Source organism: Capsicum annuum, chromosome 1 (genome assembly GCF_002878395.1).
Source record: "Capsicum annuum cultivar UCD-10X-F1 chromosome 1, UCD10Xv1.1, whole genome shotgun sequence".
In the NCBI taxonomy this organism is placed as follows: Eukaryota; Viridiplantae; Streptophyta; class Magnoliopsida; order Solanales; family Solanaceae; genus Capsicum; species Capsicum annuum.
The window spans coordinates 128,223,049-128,229,798 of NC_061111.1; the positions used below are offsets into that span (position 1 = coordinate 128,223,049).

A 6,750-nucleotide genomic window follows, 5' to 3' on the forward strand; every position below is an offset into this window, starting at 1 on the left:
GTCCTATTAAATTTATAACTCCTAAAATATAAATATTTAACACTTCTAAATTAATTATAATTTTACTTTACATAAAAGAAAAATTCTACAATCAAAAAAATTTTCAATCGATACTTTTTGGGGGATTTTCAAATTTTGTGTTCTATTTAGTTTATAACTCCTAAAATATAAAATATTTAACACTTCTAAATCAATCATAATTTTACCTTTAATGAAAGAAAAATTCTACAATCAATTCTATTTAAGTAAAGCTTTCTCTATTTCATGGTATCTACCAAAAGTTTGTTACTTTTTTTTTTTGTGCAGGTACAAAAGTTTTCCTCATACAAGCAAATACAAAAAAAAAAAAATTAAAGCAAAGAAGCACCTCTAGGAAGCAACGATTTCATCAACAACTATTCTTTATCACGTAAGTCCTGATTTCTTTCGTCTTGTGTAGTTGTATTAATTATTAGTGTTTTTCTTTTCTTTTTTGTTCTTGAAATTTTTGTTTCGAAACTTTTTTGTACTCATTTTTCAGATTGACTACTAACCGCCTTTTCTGGCATATTATATTGGTGTTTGTTTGTATCATAAACGGTTCTCTGACTATCTATGTTGTATTGATGATTTTAAATTACAAAGAGGTAATTAATTTTTATTTATGAAAAAAAATAACGAATATCTACTATTTTTTATTTTGATTTTAATTAAATCCGTCTTCTTGTAATATTTATTATCATTATTTTTTTTGCTTTTCTTTATTTCTTTTAGTTAAAAGTGTAAAAGACTTGTACATAATTAATAATTGATAATGAATTCTCTTTTTGATAATTTTTAATGATGTTTGTCATTCAGTTGGAAATTCTGATCGAAAATTTGACAAAATAAGTATGTTATCGCTTACTGAAGTAGCTGAAAAACTCGATGATTAAAAGTTTTCAACTTTGTGAAGTTAGTTATTGTAGTATGAAGTTAGTTCATGTTTTCATGATAGGTTATACAATAAATTAGTTATTGGGCGAGAATGAAGGTGAAGGTGAAGAGGAAACCTTGAAAAACCCATAAATATTTACTTTGGTTTTCTTTGGATAGTATAGGTAGAATAATTATGTTAAGAGTCCAATTTAAACATTTTATGTTCCGTTTAGATTTTCAAAGTCTTCAAATATCAATTTATCCCCCCACACTACCCCCCAAAAGAAGACATAAAAAGTAAACAAAAATTAGGTCATCAAATTATGCTTTTGTTGATTGTGTTTGAGGTAACGAGATCTATTATATTGATGGGATATTTTCGATGGACCCTTGTCTCAAGGGATACCGGAAAAAACATAGATAAAATAAGATTTGTGCATAATCTATTCTTTCCAAAGCTCACGTTTTAGGGTTGTAATACATTGTGTCGTCATTGAATTGTAGTTTCCTTTTTTGTTACTGTGTTGTTTTGTTATATATTATTTCTTGTACATCTGTGATCCGTTTGCCTCTCAAAGAAGAAAAGAGGAAAAAGAAGATGAGTAGAATGGGTCAGTCTCCAGATCTCAAAAAGTATATGGACACGCAGCTTGCGGGAACTTTTTTGGGTATTTGATCAATTCATGAATTTGGTTATTGACACAACTGTGGCCAATGAAATCATCAGAATGATATGACATGTGGTGATTCAAGGTATTAGAATGGTGACAATTGGAGAACTTGAGTCGGGTGTCTGAATACAGTCATACAAATGAGCCGATTATAGAGTAAGCAATACTTATTATAATTTATCTAATTGAATTGATGATGTTATAAGAATTATTTACATTATTAAATGCATATGATTTACAATTTTTTTTTAGAATATTGCTTTGTGTGGATGAGATGAGATGAGAAAAGAAATGATGATTGGTGAACAAGTTTACATATTTTGGGATGACAAGGGAACACCTTCTGCAATATCATCTCTTAGTGAATGGTTAGCCAGCATTTTACTTCTAACTAATCCCATTAAGATTTTTTATCTTTTAATTTGATAAACAAAATAATAGAAAAAGGATCTTTGTGCTGAGTAGCCCTGCGGAGTAATGATAAATTTATCTTTGTGTGGCCTATATATATAGTCACAAGTTTGAGCCGTAAAATCAACTATTAATGTTTGTATTGGGTTATGCTACTATATTAACTTCCTTGGGGTGCGTCCTTCTCAGTACCTTCAACATGGATTCTAGTTGTGAAGTCTACTATTGATGCTTACATCAATATAAATTCTATGCAAGTTCATTGATTTATGAGCATGTAGTTTCTCATTTCTTTATCTTATGAATATGTGATACTTGATAGAATGTTTTTGGTTCTTTTTTTCTGAGGAATTGAAGAATTTAAGTGAGCGGGTTCAATAGTTCGAAAGTAAACACTTGCAGTATTCACGTCTATAGTGGCAAAAAATTTGACTTTGTATGCTGCAAAAGAGAGGAGAGTTTGAAATTCAAGAAATGATCTAATCAATTTGGGAGATCTAATCAATTTGGGAGCAATGAAGAACCTACTATATATAATGGACATGTGAACTTATAATGTAGTACAACAAAAAATGCTTTGTTGTCATCAACACTGGCCTCAATTTTCTTTGTTTTGTGCTTGTAATTAATGACAATTTTTTTTTGATTTGATATATTTTGAATATGATTAGCTGACTAAAGTTGATATTCTCTTGTTCTTACATAAATTTGGACATTTCCAACATAATGGAGGAACCGAAGATGAGGTGGATCCTACCAAATGAGATTCATGCAATACTTTGGAGTGCTATTATGTGTTGGAAACTATGATTTCCAGCCAAACATTACGTTGGATCGAAAAAATATTAATGGGTCTCCAACTATATGCAAGGCAGAGCGAGTTAGGTTTGAAAGGGGTGGGACAAGAGTGTTCATCCTACCCCTCTTAGGTAAAATAACGATTTTATGTGGCTAAAGTTCTTTGAAAATGAGTTCTTGTGTGAAGTTTATGACGAATACATTCAAGACGATTTTAATCTCCATAGATTAAGCAATCAAGTGCCATACTATGATTATGCACTTGACCTTATCCTTGATGCAGAATCCTCTCATGGTGATATGTTCATCGAGGAAATAGAAAAATTGATCGAGTCAACGCGGTAGAGATGTTGTATAATTTGATTCATGTCAAATATATTTTGACTAGGAAGGGAATGACCGCAATATTAGAGAAGTACAAAAACTATGACTTTGGGTAATATCCATGAGTTTATTGCTATGGCCAACCTTTCCTTCCAGTTGGTCAGTACGATATTCCACATTCAAATACATTATAAATAGGCTAAAATTTAAATGTACTCAGTGTATACATCAAGTCAGTACATATATGACATGTGTTTAAATATAGATCAGTTTATGATTTTTAACCATGATTAATTAACATGTATTTTACTTAATTTAATTATCTAACCATGATAAAAGAATATTATTAATTACTTAACCATGATAAAAAATATTAATTTAGTGTATACATCGGGTACATGTAAGTTTTTACCGGAGTATAAATACTGTCCCAAATGTGAGTATATCTTTTATCCCCAATCAAAGTACCAAGGTAATATCAATGGAGCTTACTTTGAAACAACGTTTCCAGCCCTCTTTTCGATGTCTTGCGAATTCTTTAAGCTACACAAATCAACACAAAATTAAGTTCGTAGGGTATTTGGTTTCAAGCTCCACAAACGTTGTCAGTGAAGTTCGTTGTGAGATATTACATTTTTCGACTACTAATGGTACAAAAAGGAGCAAAATCCTAATGTACCCTAACCTAGCTTCCAGATGAGTACATTGGCTGAAAAATGATAGAATTAAGTATTGATGCACCAAGAGAAAAGGGCAAACTGATACTGAAGAAATACATGAGGAATAAATCCAACATAATTCTCTAGCTATCTAGAAAGAAATAAGCTTACAGATGCTCTTGTTTTCATGATGAAATTTTAAATATGAATTTCACTTGACAATAGAGCAATGTATTTAGTATTTTTTAGAATTTTAAAGGCATGAAGATTCTTAGAAAAATATCATTTGCTCTTTTAACTTTTGTAAAAATAAATTTCACACTAATAAATTTATCATTTCATTATTTAATATTTAGGACTTTAAAATTAACAAAATTTAATTGTAATTTTAACACTATCCTAATATTTAGAATTTTGAAATCCACCAGATTTTATGTATTAGATCTTTTTTATATATTTTTTTCATTTATTAAAAAAATTTGTAATAAACAAAATTATTTTTTCACTTATTCTCAAATAATTATTAGTTAATTATTATACTAATATTTAATGTTATGGAGAATTTGCCGAAAAATCAAAACCACTTTTATTGGAGACTACTTCTAACCACTTTAGTTTTAGAATTCCTTTAAACAAGTTGTATTTCTCGTGTGAATTAATTTGAAACTTTGCATAGTTCTTCTTATAGATGTTTTTAAATATTTAATAATAGTAATTTTAATTATTTAGGACCTGTTATATATTAGTTGTATGCATATTAATTTTTCTTTGGTGTTGATCTTTTTTTTTATTTTTATTTTTTTTTATGTTTGATTGATTGAAATTCTTAAAATCTTTTTTTTAAGGAATAAGTTTTTTAACAATAAAGACCAAAATTGTTTGTCTATACTTTCGTTTTGTATGTTAGCATTCACTAGAATATAAATAGGAACGTAGTTATCAGATCATATAAAATATTTCAAAGTTCCATTAATTTAGGAGAAAAGTTTTGTTCATATATGATTCAACTTCATTCAATTTAATAACATACATATAATAGATAAAAGGTTATTTATTACTTTTTTTCAAATAGTTATTATTTAATCATTTGAACATCGTCAAATTATAAATTTTGTATCTAACTTTGTGTAATACGACATTACGCTTTGAGGGTCCAGAATTAAACGTTGTATCAAATCCAAACATCAATTCTAATTATGTCATGTTATTTATCTTTTTTTTCTCAGCCCTTTATTAAGATCACATTCCTATGCAAATTAGTAGTAATATTAAAAAATTTAGGCGAGCGATATGGTTAGGAGACGATAACTACATAGTGTCTTTAAGCTATGAAGAAACAAGGCTTCTCTTAGAGGATAATAGCTGGGATACTCTTCTGGAAAAGGTTTTGAGCTGGGGGTCCATAAAAAACACCTCTTCATTAAAAATCTTCGTACTATTGACTTTCAATTTTTTTTCCACCAATTAATTGGAGTCTATCAATGTCGGGAGTTAATGATCAAGAATGGTGCACGCAAAACACATGGATGCAGTTCAATCAACGTGAAAAATGTTGAATATATAGCTAGAGATACTTTACATACTCAGATCAATGTATTACTCAATAAGATTGTGAAACAACTACAAGTTCATGGATATAGACCAAATACAACTTCCTACTGCATGACGTTGAATATGACAAGAAGGAGAGCGTGGTTGGATACCGTAGTGAGAGAACTGTTATTGCTTTTAGACTAATGAACATACCATCTGGAAGGACAATTCAAATTGTGAAAAATTTCAAATGTAGTCATGAAGTTCATATCAAATGTTTATGATAGGAAAATGATAATGAAGGATGGGAATCGTTTTCATCATTTTAGGAATAGATATTGTTCTTGTAATGACTACTGGTGTTACAAGTAAAATTTGTCAAAATATAAATAAGATAATGGTTAAAATGAACACACTTTTTGTTTCCCAACACACCAAAACTAGCTGTCACTCCGTCAGTTGTCGGAGATGTAAGGATTGATACATAAGATAATTTTTTAATTAATTGATAATCATATAAAGTAGACGATATTTTAGCCATTTGAATCAAGCTCAAACTTTAGCTGATAGAGGGATCAAAATAGTTCATTTGTTGATAGCTTGGAGGATTAAAAGCATGACCCTTGCTTTCCAATTGGATGTGCACTATTCAAGTCGGTAGAGCTACTCTTCTCGTTAATTAGAGGTTTCAATGTAGAGCTTTGAATATTAAAAAATTTCTTGATAGGAAGCTTTACCCTTGAATAGCGCTATCAAGCAGGAATTTAATTTAATCTTGCACCAATGCGAGTATCAAAGAAATAAATAACTAAATTACTGGTAGATATACTTCATCTAAGGGTGTTAAGTGGGTGGGCCGGGTCAACCCGAAACCGACCCGTGAGATTTAGCCTGGTTGTGGACCGATCCGAATTCGGGCCTGGTTAAATGGGCTGATTCAGTTTCGGGCCCAACAGTAAAAATTTTAAAAACAACCCTGAACCGGTCCACTTAACCTAACCCGGTCCAACCTACCAAAACCCGGTAAAAAAAGTTAAAAATCTGGTCAAAACCGATCAAAAACCAAAAAAAAAAGTTTTTTCTCCAATATACACTATATATACCCACCTATATACATTTTAAATACGTTAAACAATATATATACACTATATATATATATATATATATATATTATATACTATATTAGAATTTAAAAAATATATACACATAATACATATACATAATTACACATGTAATCGTGTATACGACTATACGTTAGTTAAATATATATACTACTCTAAATAAAACATATACTACAAGATATATACTACAATATAATGATATATATAATAATTTATAAAACATATACACATGTATACGTTAAACATATACGTCTATAGAAGATATATACACATATATACGTACCATTCAATATATGTACTACTTTAAATAAAACATATACTACAATATATATACTA

The 6,750-nt window shown here is 29.2% G+C and overlaps 1 pseudogene; it reads left to right on the top strand.

Moving 5' to 3' along the window:
• The first annotated feature begins 317 nt into the window (after positions 1–317).
• Positions 318–3,713, top strand: LOC107858102 (annotated as a pseudogene).
• The last annotated feature ends 3,037 nt before the right edge of the window (positions 3,714–6,750 follow it).